Raw genomic sequence first — 19,785 nt, 5'->3', positions numbered from 1 at the left:
CTTTGGACAAGTTGCGTATGTGCGCTTGTCCCACATGGGGTTGGGGGAGGTGGGGGGAACTGTGAGAGAGGAATGGGGCAGCAGCTCAGAAGCTCCGTGGACACCGTGGTGGCTGTGCTGGGTCACATCTCTTTAATCCACCGGGGGCAAAGACATGGCGACACGTGGCCAGGAGAGGGCAGGAGAGCGCACAGAGTGTCAGGAGATCTGTGTGGTGTGGGAGTAACGAGATGGCTTCCCAGGCCCACTTAACAGTGAGGATGACAGAGCGTTAATATTGTTTGGAAACGTCTCATAACTGACTCACGAAAAAGCCCCTGGAAGAGTTCGCGATAGGCAACCATCACTTCCAGCGGCAAATGCACAGAAATCTGCCCAGGGCAGCTGGCAGGATGCGCGGGGTCTCGTCTCAGAGGCAGAGGAGAGGAGGAACCTGTAGAAAGGAGCAGCTGAGGCTGAGCTGACGGACCCTGGAGCCACACAATATGCCGAATTTTAGTCGTTCTCGTAAAGGCCAGCAGAAAGGAAAGGTGCCCGCAGGAAGTCATACAACAGCGGCCCCCATGAACCATGCCCCCCCGACATCCCATGCATGTGTAACCCTCTCCTACACTGACTTTGGCATTGACCTTGCGAGTTGCTTTGACCAAGGGGACACACGCAGAGGCCTGATCATCACTTTCACACTGGGTCCTGCCCTCTTGGGGTGCTCACCTCGGAAGCCGGCCACCATGCTATAGGGAAGCCCAAGCTCGAATACCCAACAATGAGGACACAGGGTAGGGAATCCAATGGACAAGAGACTCTCCTGGTCATTCAGGTTCCAGCCGGTCCCCAGCCAATGCAGCCATGAGGGACATTGGCTACTCCATGGGGCACCAGAGAACCACCAGCTGGGCCTACTCAACCCAGAAAATCGTGAGAAATTGGAGGGTTTCGTGGGGCAGCAATAGGGAACAGACGTGAGGTCACCCAACTTTGCTTTGCAAGAAGCTTGAACTTCGGTTCCAGAGGTTTGAGGTCTCCTCCCTCAGTCTTGGGAAGGTAGAGTCTTTAAAGCTTGCTCCCCAGAAGCAAAAGGGGAAGGAGAGAAACAGGTCTCTGGGTGGATTTGAGCAGTTTCAACCAAAGGTGATTTATTGGAGAAGAAAGAAGAAACTTGGCTCAGGCCTTTACAGTGATTGGAATTTGGATCAAAGAAGACAGGTCCTCCGGTGGCTCTGAAAGCAACAGCAGGAGCAGACAGGACCGAGAAGGACAAGCCGGGCAGAGGCTGACCACAGAGGGGAGTCATGCAGGGAACAGTGGAGGTGGTGGGAAGCAGGCATTCCCGAAGAAGCCCAGAGTCAAATATTCCATGCAGCTCTTAGTTCCGCTGCTCTGTGCAACTCTCAGACCACATCCATTTGAGGCTGTTAATCTTAAAAGTAAAACATTTTACCAGCAAACATGGGAGTATTCCAGATTAGCAGAGAACTGCATCTCAGGATGAGCAAGCTAGGGCAAAAGGAGAGGCAAAACCCACAAGCAAAGGAGAGGAATGCTACCGTACAGAGAAGAAGGAGGAAGTCGGAAGGGGTTGTGTTGAAAGAAAGGCCATTGGAGAAAGGCAGGAGGAGTTCAGGGCCGATGAGGGGTTCCCAAGGCCACACTGCAGTGGTGGCCCACTTCCATGGGAGACAATGACACGTCTTTGCCCTTAGGCCTGTGATTGACACTCCTTCCTGTAACATTGAACGCTACAGGCTCCCTGCCCCAGCCCCCCACATCGTCTTGGGGGGGCCTTCTCTATTAACTTTCACAAGGCCCAGAAAATATGATCACCAGGCAGAACAGCTATGGAGGTAAATCTTGCTGTCAAAACAAGGGGAAATGAAACCAAATAAATGATTGTGACTACATGGGCCCAATATTCTAGTTTTCCACACCCTCCATGTTCATCATCTCACACAGCCTTCACTGTCCTCCCACAGGGCAGGGAGACAACAGTAAACAGCCAGGTTAAGGACTTACCCAATGTCACCTCAGGATTGGGCCTTTCTGAGTGGCCCCCTCTATCACCCGCTTCTGCTTCTGAAGACTTGTCCAGCAAATAAGGGCCCCATAGCGTACGTGGAGTGAGGCCATCTTTCATGTGAGTCTCCAAGTAGTGTACAGAGAGGCAGGCAGGGTGGGACGAGCAGCCCTGGGGTGTGTGCTTAGCCAGAAGAGTGTGTGAGCAGCGGTGGGGGAGAAAGCCTAATCAGGACAAGGTCATGGTCCGAGCTGCCTGGCCCAGATCTGTGCTGTGAGATGCCACATTCCACTCACTCTGCTGGCCTTTGATGGACCACAGGGCATTCCACATGTCCCCTCGGTTTCCCCGAGCATCCACTGGGCCTGCCGCTGAGTGTCATGGCCCCACTGGAAGTGGCTGGCTGCTTTTCTACTGATGGCAGACTCAAGGTCAAGTGCCAACACGGTGCCTGCCAGCCTTCTGCTTCACCTCAGTCACTGATGCTGGAGAGAGAGGAGGCAGAAGCCTCCCATTTTAGTAAAATTCTCCAAAATTCTCATATGTACTTTTTCAGCCCAAACCCAAAGCTCACAGGCTGGAAGTTCTAGTCCCCTCGGTGTTTGCCACACCAGTAATGGGCTTCATGTCGAGCCAGACACACTTAGCTTCACCTAACCTGTCACCATTTCTTAAAGATGCCGGGCCTTTTTACAACTCTCAGCTACTATAGATGTCTAGAATATTTCCTCCACATTTCTCCACCTGTCAGACTCCCTTACATCCTTCAAAACCCTAACCAAATGTCCCCTCCTCTGTGAAGCTGTCCTTGCTCCCCAGGCAAAGTCAGTGACTCTCACAGTCCTTTTCCATGACTCCTATGTGCTGTGCTGTACCCGGGAATGCACCTGTCTTCCCCATTGAACGGCGAAGCAGCAGGACCTGACTCATCTCTGTCCACCTGCACCCCCAGGAGATGATCCAAGCCCACGTGGCTAACTCAGTTGGTAGCAAACTGACAATTTAGCATAAGGAGGTTTGCTGAGTAACACTTGGGAGGAATTCATTAAGGAAAAAAGGCCAGGTCATTCATTCATTCCTAAAGCATACCAAGTGCCACGATTGTTCTCTAAAGACCACAAATGTGGTGACAGCATCGGTCCTCCGGAATTTCATAACCCAATAGAGGGAATGATGTGTTAGAAGAGGAGCGTAATAGGTACACCGTGCAGAGAGAGAAGGGCTTGGGACTAATAGCAAGGAGGACACAGCCTAGCCTGGAGGGTCAAAGAAGAACCCTAGAAGGCATAACTCAAGGGGAGTTGGGGCGTTCAGTAGGAAGACTGCTCCCTGCAGAAGGGACAGCCAGCCAGGACCAAAGTGCAAGGGGGGAGAAACAGTATGCTGGACCCAGGGTGCCTGGGGGTGCCAGGAGGCAAAAAGAGAAGGAAGCAGAGGTTACCCTATGACATTCAGCGGTAACTCTGCTTGGCCACTATCACTCAGGTGGCTGTTTTGGGTTGTCCCTCCATAGCCCCAATCAACGGTGAAAGATGACTCAGGCACACCTGGCCATCGCCCTTGTGACCAGCAGTTTACATTGTGGAGACAGGTGCCTGAAGCCTGAGCTGGAGCCCAGCTGGCCCAAAAGGCAAACAGAAGAGCATGACGTCACCTCATTCCCCTGAATGACCGACACTAGCTGAGAGCTGCCTGTCACCTTACAGATGAGAAAGCCTCCGGGGAAGGGACTGGTTTAAGATGGCACAGTGACAGAAGCAGGAATCAGGCACCTGGGACATGGAGCTGCAAAGACACGCTCCCTAACCTTAAGGGGCTTACAACTTTATATGGGCTCAATTGTGTCCCCCCAAAATTCATACGTTGCCGCCCTAACCTTCAGGTACCTCCTGGTGTGACTGTATTTGGAGACTTTTAGGAGCTAATTAAGGTACAGTGATGTCATGTGGGTGGGTCTTAACCCAATATGACTGTGTCTTTAAAAGGAGACCAAGACCCAGAGCCCCCAGAGGGGAGGCCAGGTGAAGCTACAGGGAGAAGAGAGAAGACACCATCTTCGAGGGACGGAGAGCAGCCCCAGAAGGAAACCAACTGCACCAACACCTTGATCTCAGACTTCGTCTCCAGGGCTGAGAAGAAATGAGTTCCTGCCCTTCAGAGCGCCCAGTCTGTAGTAATTTGTTATGGTGGCCCCAGCAGACTGGGACACCTCCCTGAGAAGCCAGGCATGAACCCTGCTCGTTAGCTCCTAGAGTAATAGGGATTCTGACCGAGCTAAACGGGGTTCTGCAGGCGTGATTACAGACGCCCGCCTCCCCCCCCACTGCAGAGCCCCTTCACTGTACTGGGGGGGCCGTGCGTCACGGGAGCCTCTGGCATGGTCACCTCCCCGACCTTACGCGCAAGGAACAGCTCAACAAATGCATATTTCAACCTGGAATGGTGGATGGACGACCAAAACTCCTCATCGGAGCACATGTACAGGGTTCCTGGGGTAACTGGCTTGGAAAGGGATGCAGGCAGAAAACCGGGAACCTTGAAGGAAAAGTGGCCCTGAGCATTTGCAATATTGCCAACGGTTACAAAACAAAGTCTGACAGGAGAGAGGCGGCCGGTTAGCTTTTCCAACGTGTGGGTCAGGCCGGCCAAGAAGATGCACTGCGGGGCTGCTTCCCCAACTCATTTACAACCTGACTTTGTTCACTTCTGCTCTTGGGGGTCGGGGGTCATGTTGGCACAGCATCCCTTCGTGTAGAATCTTACACCACTTTCCACAAATAGGCTCAGGCTGCATCTTTGTAGGTGCTCCCGAGAGAGGACAAGGGAGGGAACCTTTGGGCTGTGCTCTCATTCACCATCTTTGACTCCCCTCCCCTCCCAGCCCCCACCCCCAATCCGCTAGGAGAGAGGGAAGCTGCTTTCCGACTCTGGGCATGCACCTTGCCAGGCAGGCGACATGCGGTGAGCTCCAAGCCTCTCACGGCATGGCAGAAGGCAGGACCACAGAAGAGGGGTACGCAAGCTGCCCTCTGTCAGTAGGTACAGTGTGGGGACTGGCCAGTCGGAGAGAATGCCCCTGCTGTGCCAGGACTCAAGGGCTGGAGTCCCAGGGGATCTTGGGGGGCTGGGCTGACAGGGGTGTGGGGCCACAGCACAGAGCTCCAGGGGACTGTTAGCTCCTGAAGCACTAAGTACGGAAATGCATCGTGCCTTTAAGAACCGCTGTGACCGCCTGTGTGCTGGGCTGGAAGGGCAGCCCTGCTGGTAGGTTGAGCACCTCAGTCCCGGTTCAGTGGTTCAGTTCGTCTGGGACCTTCCTGGTTTTCGCCTGGCCCAGCCTGGGCCCCAGGAGCCTCCTCCATCCTGGCCTGTGTGCTACTGTGAGTTACCTGGAAACCCTCGACGGAGAGCTGTCTCTGTCAAGGGCTGGTGCTGGTTCCTTCCCCTGCTGAGAGTGCTCCGCGTGGAGAGGATCAGAGCAGAGTCGGATCGGCAGGGCCCTGAGGGGGTTCACCCCTGAGCCACCCCAGCCCGCCCGTGAACACCCTCCTCCTTTAGCTGGCTGAAGTCTGCACGGTTCCAGTACCCTCGGAGATCCTGGGCAATAGCACCTGCTCCCCTCTCCACCAGCACTGTCCTCAAAAACCGTTCCAAAGGCGTTCCCCAGGTCCTTCCAGGTACCACCATGCTCCCCTGCTTGCAGAAACTGTCACCTGTCTGTCCCATGCTGCTGCTTAGCTACTTCTTTCTCACCCTTCTGGCTCCCTGCTAGGAGGTCCCCTTCTCAGAGACACCTGCCCAATGAGGCAGGGGAGTCGAGGAGTCCTCCCTGAATGTTTCCGGGGCACACACTGTTATTACACGTTTAATGACTTTCTCCCCCAGAACGGGAAGTTCCCTGGGAGCGCAAGCTCAAGGCCCCGGCAAAGAGCTGATGTTCTACAAATGCTGAAAGAAGGACAAGACTAGGCAGGAGACAAAGAGGACGATGCTAGTAGGATAGAACCCTTTCTGATATGATTAGGTAACGAATGGCTGTCATCTCAGCCTTTGCCTCTATTCTCTGTGTAAGGCGAAAGCCCTGCCTTCAGCTCTCCACCGTAAGCCTAGGCAGGTGGGGAAAGGACTAGAGACTAAGCGCTCGGTAATTACCATATGGCTGTTAATTGTCTATTAATTCACTCCACACTCCTTCCCTTTGGGACCCGGGGCGTGCCAGGCACTGTGGAGGACCAGGGCACAATGATGTCTGAGACAGACGAGAGTCCTTCTCTCCTGGTGTTTGGAGTGGGGAGTGGATCCCACTAAACAATCAGGAGATCGTTTCAGATAGGGAGTGACATAAAGAAAATAAAATAAGGGGTAATGTTTTCAAATGTGTATATGTTTAGAAAGGGGAGATGACCGAGTCATTCGGTGTGAATGGTCAGGAAAGATTTCCCCAAGGAGGTGACAGTTGACCTGACACCTGAATGATGAGAAGGAACCAACCTGGTGGATACCCAAGGGAAAAGTGATCCAGGTGGAGGGACTAGCCAGTGCAAAGGTCCTGAGGTCAGAAGAAAGCTGATGTGTTTAAGCAGCAGAAAGAAAGGCAATAGGGCAGGTTTTTTCTGAGGAAGAGGAAAGGGCCCTGTTGCTCCTCTGTTCCCTGTCTCCTCCCACTGTCTTCCTCTTCCTCTCTGATCACCACAAGACCCTTCCTCCCCTCTTCTGAGTGATGTCTCCCTTTGGGTTTCCTAGACTCTGAGATTTAAAGCCAAATGAAAACATACTGCCAACAAAAATGCTTTTAAAAGTGACACTCATTTTAGAATTTCTAAAAACATAGGTCAAGCTAGTCCCATGACTTCCAAATGAATGGGATTTTTTGAGAAGCATGACCAGAAACTGAAGCCATCTGTCTCTGTCAGGGGTTAGTAATCTTTTGCAAAGGGCCAGATAGTTATTATTCTGGGCTTTGCAAGCCGTGGGGTATGTGCCACAGCCACAGGCAGCATCTAAAGGAATGAGCAGGACCACATTCCAGAAAAATTTTATTCACAAGAACAGGCAACAGGGGGATTTGGCTCCTGACACCTGATCTACTTCATGATGATAAATATCATTAATCAAAACACATTGCTCTTTTAGCTCTAACTATGGGCCTGACAATCAGGATACTTCCCGGGTGCTCCTGTCTCCTGGTATGAAGCAGACATGCTGTACCAGGTACAATGAGGAATGAACCTGGAGCATCTGACATGTACCCCACCTGTGTCCACAATTAGTGGTACAATGCTATAAAATCTGAAATTCCAGTATCAAAATGTTTTTTACTTACAAAATATTCTCCTAAGTCCAAGCCTAAGCCAGTTTGGCCTTTGGCAACTTCCTGGTTCTCTTCGGTATATCTGGGCGGCCTCCCAAACTGTAGGTAGGAAGGAGAAGTTCTGCCAGGTGGCATGTCCCGTGAAAACAAGTCTCAAATGAAATTGTGCAAAGCATTTATAAGCACGGTGCAAACATTTATAAGCAAGCAGACACAGAAGCAGGCATGCAAACTCTTCCTGAAAGTCTGTGAGGTCCCATTCTATGTCCCTTAGACTTTCTTCAATGGCCACGTGAAGCAGACGTGAATAAAGGAACAGCAAGGTTTAGCCAACCCTCTCCGTGGACCAGAAGCGAAACCCCCTGCCCTAAGGTGGAAGGGATTCCCATTCAGGGCAGCACCATGGAGAGGGTGTGGATGCTGGGCTCACTGGGCTTCTGTTCTCTATCTGTGCCCAGCACGGTCACCTGCACAGGACACCTACCCAAACTGAGATCCAGAATCACTCGTACCAGTGACAAAGGAGCCAATGATCAATGAAATTCAGGTTTTCTATAACTAGCAGCACTCCTGACATTGCCATTGTGAAGCAAGTCCTTCCAATGTGATAGCTTTAGTCTATCTTAAGATCTACCTGCACACACACCTATTATAGAGTTTAAGTAAATTATACACATCACATACTTCTCTTTTATTGAATTTGTGTTTCTTAAAAATTCATCCCATTTTTCCAGTTACTGATACTGAATTTTATTAAATGGGAGGTAAAATAAAATAGATGACTTTTCTTTTCAATTTTGAAATTGTGGAATCCATGAATTTTTTATAGGTGAATAGTCATATTTAAAAGTTTAAGATAATCCTTAGACATTCTTCATAGGAGAATTATACTACAAGAAAAGAAAACACATCTCTCCCATGTAAGAGCTCCGTTTTAGCTAATACCTTTGTAAGGAATGATGACCTATAATTTACAGACAGTTATAAACATGAATGCAAGGGGCGAACTGACCTCAAGCAGTCTTTCTATCACAGCAAAATCAGGACATGAGCTTAACAAGAATGTAGGGCATATGAAAAATGAGAAACAGAAGAGAGAAAGTTTGCCATGTTTCTAAGCTTGTTTGCACAAAAACGCAATGCACATTGAACAGTTTGGGAGGATCGGGTCCCATACCCCACGGGGAACAGATGACAGATTTTTACCAAGTGAAATGGTCAGGACGATACACTGATTTCTGAAACTGGATATGTGTATTGCACTCCGGAAGAGATGCCAAAGGACAACTGACCTACTTAGTCTTTGCTGCACACAAACAGCCCAACACTCTGTGACTTCAAGTAACAGCCATTTGTTGTGAGAGCCCGATGCCAGGGGCAGCTGGGGGAGGGGGTAGACCGGGGGGACACTCTGCTCCTGCAAGGGCAGGGTGGTTGGGGACTCCATTCTGGGCTGAGCCTGGCTGCGACACTTGAGGCGGGACAGCTCTGCTCCATGGGGCTTTCATCTGCCCACAGGAGCCGTGAGTTAGCCTAGGTATGTTGCTGTCACGCGGATGGCAGAAGCTAAAAAGGGCAAGTAGAAATACAAGTGCTTTCTCCAGTCTGTCCTTCCATCTCATCGACCAAAGCAAGTCACAAGGCCAGATTCATCAGAATCCACAGGTAGGGAAACATACTCTGCTTTTTGGTGCGAGAAGATAAAGTCACAGGACAAAGGGTGAAGGAGGGGACCGATGACACAATCCACAGCTCACACCGTCATGAACCCAGAGTACAGCACTAAGTATGCCCCAGAGTTTGCTTTCTAAATCACTGACCAAGTCCCTGCTTGGCTGAGAAGAAAAGAGAGATTTCCCCACTCCAGGTCTGCTATAAAAAGGTGAGATTCTGTCTACCTTGGGCTTTGATGTAAGATGGATTTGATTTCCACCATTTGTTGGCTGTGTGACCCTGGGCAAATTGCACTCACTCCCTGGTGTGTCCCTTTCCCTGGTGACAGTGTCCTGCTTCCTCTCAAGGAACTTCCTTGCCCTTGGAGTGACTTTTGTAAATATCACAATTATCAGGGGTGCCGGGTAAGCATCTACCTTTGGCTCAGGTCATGACCTTGGAGTCCCAGGATCCAGGGATGTCCCCACATTGGGCTCCCTGATTAGCGGGAGTGTGCTTCTCCCTCTGACCCCCTCCCTCTGGTGCTCTCTCTCACTCACACACTCTCTCTCTCTCTAATAAATCCAATCTTTAAAAATAAATAGATAGATGATAGATAGATAGATGATAGATAGGTAGATAGATATCATGACTATCGACATTATAATGGGCATTCGTGAACTGTGTGACCCTGGGGCACTCATTTCTGGGCCCCTTGGTAAAACTGGAGGAAAGTTAGAATTGATAGCTCACCCTTCCAACTCCACAGTTAGCCAAGCCGTCTCACCTCTGATTCTGACTGCAAGGGAAGGTCTTCCTTGCAAACACGAAGCCCTTTTTATGAGGCTTAGAGCGGCATCCTGATGAAGAGCACATGTCCAAGGCTGGACTGCCTGAGGCTGTGATCCCGTCCCCACTCTCACAAGCAGGTGTCCTGAGGCTGTTGTCCCGGTCCCACTCTCACAAGCACGTGTCCTGAGGCTGTTGTCCCGGTCCCACTCTCACAAGCACGTGTCCTGAGGCTGTGATGCCGGCCCCACTCTTACAAGCAGGTGTCCTGAGTCTGTGGTCCTGGCCCCATTCTCACAAGCAGGTGTCCTGAGGCTGTGGTCCCGGCCCCACTCTCATAAGCAGGTATCCCGGGCAAGGCCTGAGACCTCCCGTGTCTCAGATTCCCCATTTGCCAAGCAAGAGTGATGTTCCCTGCTGCACTGCCTTCTCGTGAGGCTTAAATCAACACACAATACTATATACAATACACGATATTTCTTCTAATATATTCAAAGCAGTGCTCCCATTAGGCTCTGGGAGACTTGGCATCTCGCAAACTTAATTCGGATGTTTATGTTCCCACCCTGCGTTCACATGGTGACAGCATTTGGGTCAGTTAAGTTAGGCTGCTGTCTGCACAATGGACATTTTAGGGGGGCTGGCCACCCAGATACGCTGACCTGTCCTTCGGTCCTTATACTCCACGGACACTTATGTCAGAGAGAAAACAGGACAAGAAATGTGGCCTGGGAGCTATGTGCTGCACAAGAAGTAAATCCTGAGAATGTCGAGGGGCAAATCTGCACTCCCCCAGCTCCTCTTGGAGCGATGCCCAGTCCCGCTCCCCCAGCGACTGGGCACAGACAGCAGCACCTCCTCCCTTCCCCCAGCCACCCTCCAGCCTCAGGTGATCTGCGTCAGCGTGGACATTTCCCATGACTCTTGTCTTCTTCAAATGCATTTGGCACAGTTACAACCTCTCGTGGATGCTACGGGGTCCCCCAGGCACACAGCCCACTTTCCCCTCCTGCTTCCTACCAGAGCTGTATGTTTATGTTGCAGGACAGACCCAGATCACTTCAGCCATCGGGAGCTCCTTCTGCAGCACACGGGACAACTCTGGTACTCAGTAACTACTTGTTGGGAGAAGCAGAAATTAAAGGAATAAGTGTCTCCATTCTCTACTGTGAGCAGATAAACGTTTACAGGGACATCTGAGGGACCAGAGCCCTGATTTGAGATCTATGTGGGCGTCTCTGCAGGAGTTTCCAAGATGACGTTTAACTCAGAATATTGGAGTTAAAATGACTTTAAAGATCTTTTATTCTGTCCCCCTCTCGTTTTACAGATGGGGAAACCGAGGCCCAGGGAAGATAAGCACGTCCATCAGGCAAGCAGGATGATGAGGGCATAAAGATCCATATTCCCTAGCAACTTTTTTTAAAAAAGATTTTATTTCTCTGACACACAGAGAGAGAGCACAAGTAGGCGGAGCAGCAGGCCGAGGGAGAGGAGGAAGCAGGCTCCCCATGGAGCAAGGAGCCCGATGTGGGGCTCGATCCCAGGACCCTGGGATCATGACGTGAGCCGAAGGCAGAGGCCTTAACCCACTGAGCCACCCAGGCGCCCCAAAGAAGAGCTTCTTAAGAGAACAAAAGTGTCCAAAGACCAAAGGGGTCCCCTAGATGCAGTGAGTGCTGTGTTGTTGGGGATGTCCAAGCACAGAATGAGGAAGTGAGGAGAGAAGCATCAACACAGGGGCAGGAGAAATGACTAAAATGATAAAGACAGGAAAAAAAACAAAACAAAACCCAGTGTTGAGAAGATCGGGAGCAACTGGAACTCTTGGCCACTGCCTGTGGGAGAGGTGATGGTAAGGCCACACCAGAAAACCAGTCGGCAGATTCAATAAGGTTAAGCTTACATCTACCCTATGATCTAACAAATTCACTCCTAGAAATAGACTCCACAGAGATGGACCCGCTTCACCAAAAGACATACGTGAGATGTTCCCAGCAGATCATTCATAATAACCCTTATTTCTTCTCTGGGTCCTCAGTGCTTAGCATGTTCAGTTATCAAAAATTCACCAAGGAACAGGGTTGTGATATATGTGCTTTCCGAGTGCATATAAAAATTTTTTTTCAAGGGGCGCCTGGGTCGTTCAGTGGGTTAAAGCCTCTGCCTTAGGCTCAGGTCACAATGTCAGGGTCCTGGGATTGAGCCCCGCATCAGGCTCTCCACTCAGCGGGGAGCCTGCTTCCTCCTCTCTCTCTCTGCCTGCCTCTCTGCCTACTTGTGATCTCTGTCTGTCAAATAAATAAAATCTTTAAAATTTTTTTTTTCAGTTTAAGAAAAGGTTCACCATAAAAAGTTTACACATAAACAGGAGCGAGGGAGCTGTTGGCTCGTGAGTCTCTGATTTAGAATTAGCGCCTGGTTACAAAGTTAGATAACAGAACTGGGTGGAAACCCAGGTCCCCAGCTCCAAGTAAGGAAAAGGGATTGATACTTAGCGCACGCTTTCTGTGTGCAGCACGCATACAGCAGCCAATCCTCAGGATAGCTCTCAGGGAAGGAATTACTGCGTTCATTTCTGCAGCTGAGAAAATGGAGGCCCACAGAGGAAATGAATTCAAGGAGGATCCTACAGCTGGTCGGTGGTAACAAAAGTGTCATCTGGTCCCAGGCCTGTCGGATTCTGACCCCATGTTCTTAAGCTGTTCCACAGGCTTTAAATGTAGATATGGTTCTTACATGAGCGTTGCACAAGTGTAAAAATAAACGATAAGCCCCATGCTGAGAAATATTATCCAGTTATCACTGGCTTCGGCTGCCAGCAGCCAAGACCGCTAATCTTATTAGGGGATGGCTGTCCTGGCTGCTTCTGGGCATGGGCACGGCCAGGGTGACACAGACCTGCCTCCTAGGGTTTTTTTACCAAAGCAAGTGGGAGGAGGTTGTGGAGTTGGGGAGGACAAAGTGAGAGGAAGGTGAGAACCTGGGTGAGGCCAGGATGCAGAAGATGGGTCACAAGCCTGGTGAGCCGTAACCCAGGAGTCACGCCCCCGGCAAGAGCCACCTGCCTCTCATGTCGGGTTCTTCGGAGATGCTCCCGTCCCTCACCTCTGCTCTCTGCCTGCAATAGCGGTTGTAAAAGGCAGGAGGCAGACATTTCCGAATCCGACAAAGAGGATGCGTCTGGGTGAAGGTCTGCCTTCCAGTACTTTTTGACCATTTCAATTCATTCTCAAGAGTTGAAAATTGTGGAGGAAGGTGGTACCTGAGTGGCTCAGTCCATGAAGAGTCTGGTCCTGACCCTGGGGTCCTGGGGTCAAGCCCCATGTTAGGTTCCCTGCTCCGTGGGGTGTCTGCTTCTCCCTCTGCCTCTGCCCCTCTCCTTGTTCCTGTTCTCACTCGCTCATTCTCTCTCTCAGATAAATAAATAAAATCCTTAAAAAAAAAAAAAGGTTGAAAATTGGGAGTTACAGGAAGGAAACTTACATGTTTATTGCTAAGTGAAAGAAGCCAGTCTGAGGGGGTTCCCAGTACATGCTACTGCGCAGAAGAACAGAGGCAGCAAGACGTGTGTGGTGGCCAGCGGCGGCTGGAGGGAAGGGAAGGGGGTGGCCAGGCAGGGCACAGAGGAGTTCTAAGGCCATGACAGGACTCAGGACGACGCTGTATTGGTGAACACACATCCTGATACATTTGTCCAAACCCACGGAATGTGCAACACCAAGACTGAATGTAATGTATGGATTTCGGTTAATAACAATATATAGATATTGGCACATCAGTTGTAACACCTGTAACAGCCTGATGTATGCAGGTGAATGAAGGGGGAAACTATGGGGCTGCCCCTGGGAGTCTATGGGAATTCCCTATACTTTCCACTCCATTTTTCTGTAACCTGAAACTGTACTAAGAAATAAAGTCCATTATTATTATTACTATTATTATTTTATTTATTATTTTTTTTTAGAAATGAGCTAGGTGAGTTTGTGGAAAAGTTTGGATTTCTGGCTTCATTGGAAAAATCTGGGAACATGAAGCCTGCTTTCCTGGGTCTGCCGGGGTCTAGCAACAATCTCTCCTATGGCAGAAACACACCTTATTTTTTCTGGGGCTGCCTCTAAAGAACACCCCAATTTTGCCAAAATGAGGCAGTGTCACCCTTTTATGTTGCCTATCTGGGCCTTGGGGTCCTCGGAGTTTGGGATCCCTGGGGTAAGATCAGCAATTTAGTTTAACGGTTTACCAACTGGGTTCCTCTGGAGCCCTCCTCCCGGGGGTGCTGGGGCCAGGCAGGAGCTCTGGGCTCCTGACTGCCCCTTCCCCTGATCGGCTGGACCTACTGGACTCACTGTGTAAGGCGAACTCCAGTAAAGCTGAACACAAAAGAGAATAAAAGCCTAACAAACAGCAGGTCTGTAAGATGCATTTGGAAAACGAGACCCCTTCACCAAACTCTTCAACTTTCAAGACGCTCATTCCTGTTAGACAGTGTGGGAGGGCCGATGAGCCGCGTGGGCACCTTGCCGCTTCGGGAAGACGGGCAGGGACCTTGCCCCGAAGCGGCTGCCAGGGCTCAGGCTCCAGGCTGGGAGCAGGCGGGCCGGCACGTGCACCTTCTCCGCCCTGCTTTGGGCGGCTTCCAGATCACACAGCTCCCACCACTTCAGGCTGCTCTGAGAGCCTTGTGGCTTGTCTTTATTTTCATGAAAGAAGCTGTCATGAAATCGGTGCCTCTCCAGAGTGTCTGTCTCCTTCACGTGTCCTACATCGGCCCCTTTCTTTCTGTGAGCCGGCCACAGGTCACCCACTAGCAGCATCCCAGAGACGTTTATAAGCGACTGTTACGTGCCAGACACTGTAGAGGAAGCTGGTCGTTGTCCCCAGGAAGCTGGGCCTCTTGGTGGAAAGGATGACTGCGTGACAGATAGCTGGAGGACAGCGTGCCGGGTACAGTGAGAAGACGGGCGCGGGGCCAGAGGGGCCCAGGAGGCAGCAGGTAACCCAGAAGCAGGGCTACGGCTCAGAGTCCAAACGGGGCTGATTCTTGAGAAGCAAGGGGGCACCTGACCTCGAGGCAGGACCTCCTGGCAGAGGGCGTGGCACGGGCCCAGGTGGGAAGGACCAGGGCATGTTGGAAAGAGGCTGCTGGCTCAGGAGCGCGGGCGCACGGCTACTGCCTGAACAAAGTGACCGTTTCCTACCAAGGAGGAGGGAGCCCACGCAACTGCTTAGTCTGACAGCTTTAGGGGTGGAGGTGGGAAGGGAAACCTAACCCTCCTATCAGATCAGCATAGCCCGTGCTACCTCCATCTGTCTCTGCTCTGTCCTTCTCGGGTTTGTCCGCAGCTCCCCGTCCTGCCATTTGTCCCCTGCTGGAGTGCGCGGGTAGGAGCGAAGTCACATGGGTATGTCTGCTTGTCACCTGTCCCTCCTCTATGATTGATTAAGGTAGGCTGTCGGACCTGTGTTCTTCACACATCAGCTTCATACTCACCTTCCAGGGGCGGGGCTGGGGAGACTTTAAATCGGGAGTTGTTTCCAGATCCATGGCTTGGGGGATAGAGGAGCATGGCAAAATTATACACAGCGTTTTGTCAGCATGGGCATTTCTCCTGGGGAAAAGTTCCCAAGCTTTCATCAGAACAGGTCAAGGCCCAGCCCCATGTTCTAGAAGGAACTTGAGGTCTCAGGAAGCCCTAAAAGCAGGCTGAGGAGTAGGGATCGGGGCTCTGCTGACTCGGACCTCAGAACACCTCAGGATGTGGGGTGACAGTGAAGGGCATGGCCTCGGGACCCATTATTAAAATGGGAACATTGTGGGAAGGGAGCGAAGGGATGCAGGGTGAGAAAAATTTCAAATGACCACCTTCAAATGACCTTCCAGCACGCTGCTGCCGGTGGCCTTGCTGACGTATCCTTCCCACGGGGGACGGATCCTTTCTCTGTGAATTATAAACCAACTGTTGTGACCACTGTCCGTGTGCAAAAGTAGACAGCTTCACATAGCAGACATTGGGGGGACCCACAAACACGCTTTTCAGCGTGCGCCCTGCGTGCTCTGTTTCTCTGATAGCCCAGTTTCCGCAGAGTCCCCTTCCGCTGGACCAGCTTGGCTGTGTGCGGGGTGAAGTGATTATCCGAGAGTGCTCGCTTTCCGCGGAAACCCTCCACCGCGAGCCGTTCTGCCCTCACCGGCCTCGAGCCCGAGGTTTCCTGTAAGATTTCATTTGATGAAAAGGGTTTGCTGTTAGAACGTCTTTTTTAAATCTAGTAACATAGTTCCATTGTACTTTGCATAATTATTATGTCACGGAAATGAGTGCCGTGGGTCAGGGAAAGCCCCAGCACTGGTAATAAGCTGGGCAAAGCAGCGGCTTCTTAAACCAAAGAGGGACGCTCTTCGGACTTAAGCCCAGACTGTGTGCTCAGTCATCGGGGAGAAGCAAATGTCCAGAGACACAGAAAGCTGCTGGAGGACCTACTCCGTAGACCCCGTGGGTTTGCAACCTGTAAATATCTATTAGGTTACCCTCCCCTTTTCATCGCCTCACCTTGCTATCAGTCAAAGGTATGGAGTCTCTGCAGACTGGGAGTCAAGGCGCGGTAGGTCCATGGGGCTGGGCATGTCTTCGAGTTGGGGTAGCAAGTCTGGGAGGAACGGAGAACACTGCAGGCAGCTGTCCTCCGATGGGAAGAAACAGGATTTGGGATTGGGAGATGTGAGTCTGCCACTCGTTAGCTACGTCCCCTTGAGTAGGTCACAGCACCTCCGTGAGCCTTGGTTTGTAGATCTGTGCAATGAGAGTAAAATCAATCCCATGCGGGGATGTCGTGAAGGTCAGTGTCATTGCATCCTTCACTCCTGGGTGCCCGGACTCCAGCCTGCAGAGAGGTACGGAGATCGCGGGTACAGCCCTTGCCCTAAGGGGGCTGCCAGTCTACGAAATTAGCAGTTAGAAAACAGTGCGATGGGCAGCAAGCATGGGCAGTCGGGCCAAGAGAGCCCAGAGACAGAGTCTCTGGGAAGAAGAGGTGCGGAACTGAGCTCTGAGCCCCTGAAGGCACACCCTCAGCCCTTACGGCTCTCCTGTCTCCTCCGTTGTTCTGCTCCGCTCTCCTGACATCCCCTCAGTCTTTGCCAGGCTCCCCTTTTCTGGCTGTTTGTTTGATGTAGGTTTTCCAGGATTCTCTCCCACATCTTCTGTTCTCACTATACACACTCCTCCTGGGTGACGGAAACATTTATCACAGATTTGATTACCATCTCTATGCCGATGGCTCCTAAAGCCATATCCCAGTCTGGAATGCTGTTTTTAAGTCTAGACCCAGAAACTTCTAGGTCTAGACTAGAAGGGTATATGGGTCTAGAGCTAAGAACCTGTTTCTCTTCCTCGACCTCCGCATGATGCTAACAGAGTGATGCTAACAGAGTCCACTTAACCTGCTTCTACTTGGCAACACCTGAGCGGGTATGCCGGCCAAAATTTAGCCAGCCTCTCCTCTCTGCGCAAGGAGGGACATTGGGGATTTAACTGCAATGCGACAGAAAATGAAGGCTACTAAGAGACATTGACAGGAACGGGCCGAAAGGGTTTCTAGTCCCTGTATTAGTTTTCTGTGGCTGCAGAACATAGGACCATGAACTTGGTGACTTTGGCTAACACAAATTTGTTATCTTGCACTTTTTGTGGATCAGAAGTCTGGGCGTGGGGGCACCTGGGTGGCTCAGTGGGTTAAGCCGCTGCCTTCGGCTCGGGTCATGATCTCAGAGTCCTGGGATCCAGCCCCGCATCGGGCTCTCGGTTCAGCAGGGAGCCTGCTTCCTCCTCTCTCTCTGCCTGACTCTCTGCCTGCTTGTGATCTGTCAAATAAATAAATAAAATCTTAAAAAAAAAAAAAAAGAAGTCTGGGCGTGGGTTACCTGGGTCCCCTGTTGGTCTCACCAGGCTGAAGTCAAGGTGCCAGGTGGGCGGGGGGGGCCCACCTGAGGCTCCGGGTGATTCTGGTCCTTGGCAGAATCCTCTTCCTTGCCAGCTGGGGACTTCACGGTCTTTTTCAACGACACGAATGTCAAGATCTTTTCAATCCTGAACTTGTGTTGCTGAACTTTTTAACCTACTGGTTTTCATCGTGTTTCATTCCCCCTCTGGTACGCGTTTAAATCCCTTCACGAGTGAGTCGGCAACGTAATGCGTGAACTCTTTTTCCAGTTCTGGGTCATCTGTAGTTGGAAAGCACATTTTCTTCCTCTTCACCCAGACACAAATCAAGTGTTTAAGGGACAGCCTGAAGAACTGAGGTGTTTGAGGTTGGCGTGACAATGTCAGTAATCTGACAGTTTTTTTGTTTTTTGGGTTTTTTTGGATTTTATTTATTTATTTGACAGAGAGAGATCACAAGTAGATGGAGAGGCAGGCAGAGAGAGAGAGAGAGAGAGGGAAGCAGGATCCTTGCTGATCAGAGAGCCTGATGCGGGACTCGATCCCAGGACCCTGAGATCATGACCTGAGCCGAAGGCAGCAGCTTAACCCACTGAACCACCCAGGTGCCCTAATCTGACAGTTTTTGAAAACTTACTCACTTCCTCGAACAGGCACCCATGCCTCGTGAAAATCGAGACATGGGATGTCTGTGACACCCTCTCTACCCGGAACCTAGTCATTCTCTTAAAAATGGAAATGAGATTAATGAGAAATAATCTCTTCTCAGAAAAATCATGCTCGTTCTTAGTCAGGACTAAGGATCACAAACCGTCTGCTAAATTCATAGCTTTGCGTTTTGGGGAGATTGATGCTGTTAGATGTGTTCCTGTAATATACACCTTCCTCCCCTTCCTGAAGATCTTTTAGAGTGTTTGGGAACCTCGTTTAAAGATCCTTTCTCAAGTGTCCTTCATGTAAATAATTGATGTATATGAATATTCTTCCTAGCAGATTTTCTAAAAAAACCTCACTTTTCCAAAACGGCAAGTCAGCGAGGTCCTAACCACGTTCCCAGCCGCTAGTATTTATAACTCACAAGCCTGCCGAAGACGGTTAAATATACCAGGCTTGTGAGATATTCTCCGGAACTGGGAACTGGGAAGAAGAAAGGCAGGTAAATCGTGACCTCGAGTCAGCAGGGACGGAAATGAGGCCACTTGGTTTTCTTTGTTCTTATTTTGAGTCAATCTTCCTGTACTGTTTCTGAAGCCCTGGAATGGGAGGGTCCTACTTCCATTTTTATTCTGATGAGTGCATCGTCCTTATAGTAAGATCCGAGCAGCCCAAAGGAGATGTAAATGAACTGGAAGCCTCTCTGGTCTTTGGTGTGGGGCGAAAGCCCTGTGGGCTTTGGTCTTGATGAAGTCCAGAATAAAACAAAACGTAAATTACAGGAATCAAAGCGTATTTCTGGCAATAAGTGTGCACAGCATGTTTGGATAGTCAGATCCTGTCCATTTCATTACAATATCAAATACTCATTGCATCTTAGAATTAGCTGGGGTTTAGGGTAGTGGTTTGTTTTTTTTTTAAACCCACATGTCCATGGCATGAACCAGGCATGGGCACAGCCCAAAAGCCAAGCTGAGATAAACAAGGACGATATGAGGCGGGCCAACCAGATGCCACGTTACCCAGGTCAAGGACCTTGGGTAGTTTTTTATTAAAGCGTTTTTCTTTCTTTCTTTCTTTTTTTAATTTAAAATATAAGGCTTTTTTAAAAAAATAGAAAGCATTTTTTAATTTAAACTACAAATCTTTTTTTGAAAAATATGAAGCATTTTTTAAAATACAGATTTTTTAAAATAGAAAGCGTTTTTTAATTTATAATATATTATGTAGACAAGTTTAACAAAAGGCTGTAAAGTAAACACTCACTCAATGCCCTGGGCCATGAAGTAGACTACTCGCAGTCCTGCGGAAGCCCCCTCAATATTCTTTACCGGTAGCACTCCCCACCCTGCTCTCAAGAGTGATCACTTTACTTGTATAGATTTTCCTGGTGGGTTTACTGCTTGTGGCTGCATCCGCACTTT

The 19,785-nt window shown here is 50.2% G+C and overlaps 1 non-coding gene across 1 annotated transcript; it reads right to left on the bottom strand.

The window, feature by feature from the left end:
- Positions 1–19,284: 19,284 nt before the first annotated feature.
- LOC125099569 (small nucleolar RNA SNORA48) lies at positions 19,285–19,390 on the bottom strand. The gene has a single exon (XR_007127279.1). It is a non-coding gene; the product is annotated as a small nucleolar RNA SNORA48 (small nucleolar RNA).
- Positions 19,391–19,785: the final 395 nt, after the last annotated feature.

This window comes from Lutra lutra, chromosome 4, assembly GCF_902655055.1.
Source record: "Lutra lutra chromosome 4, mLutLut1.2, whole genome shotgun sequence".
Lineage (NCBI taxonomy): Eukaryota > Metazoa > Chordata > Mammalia > Carnivora > Mustelidae > Lutra > Lutra lutra.
Note: the sequence above shows the minus strand (reverse complement) of the source record. Positions and strands in the feature narration are given on the sequence as shown.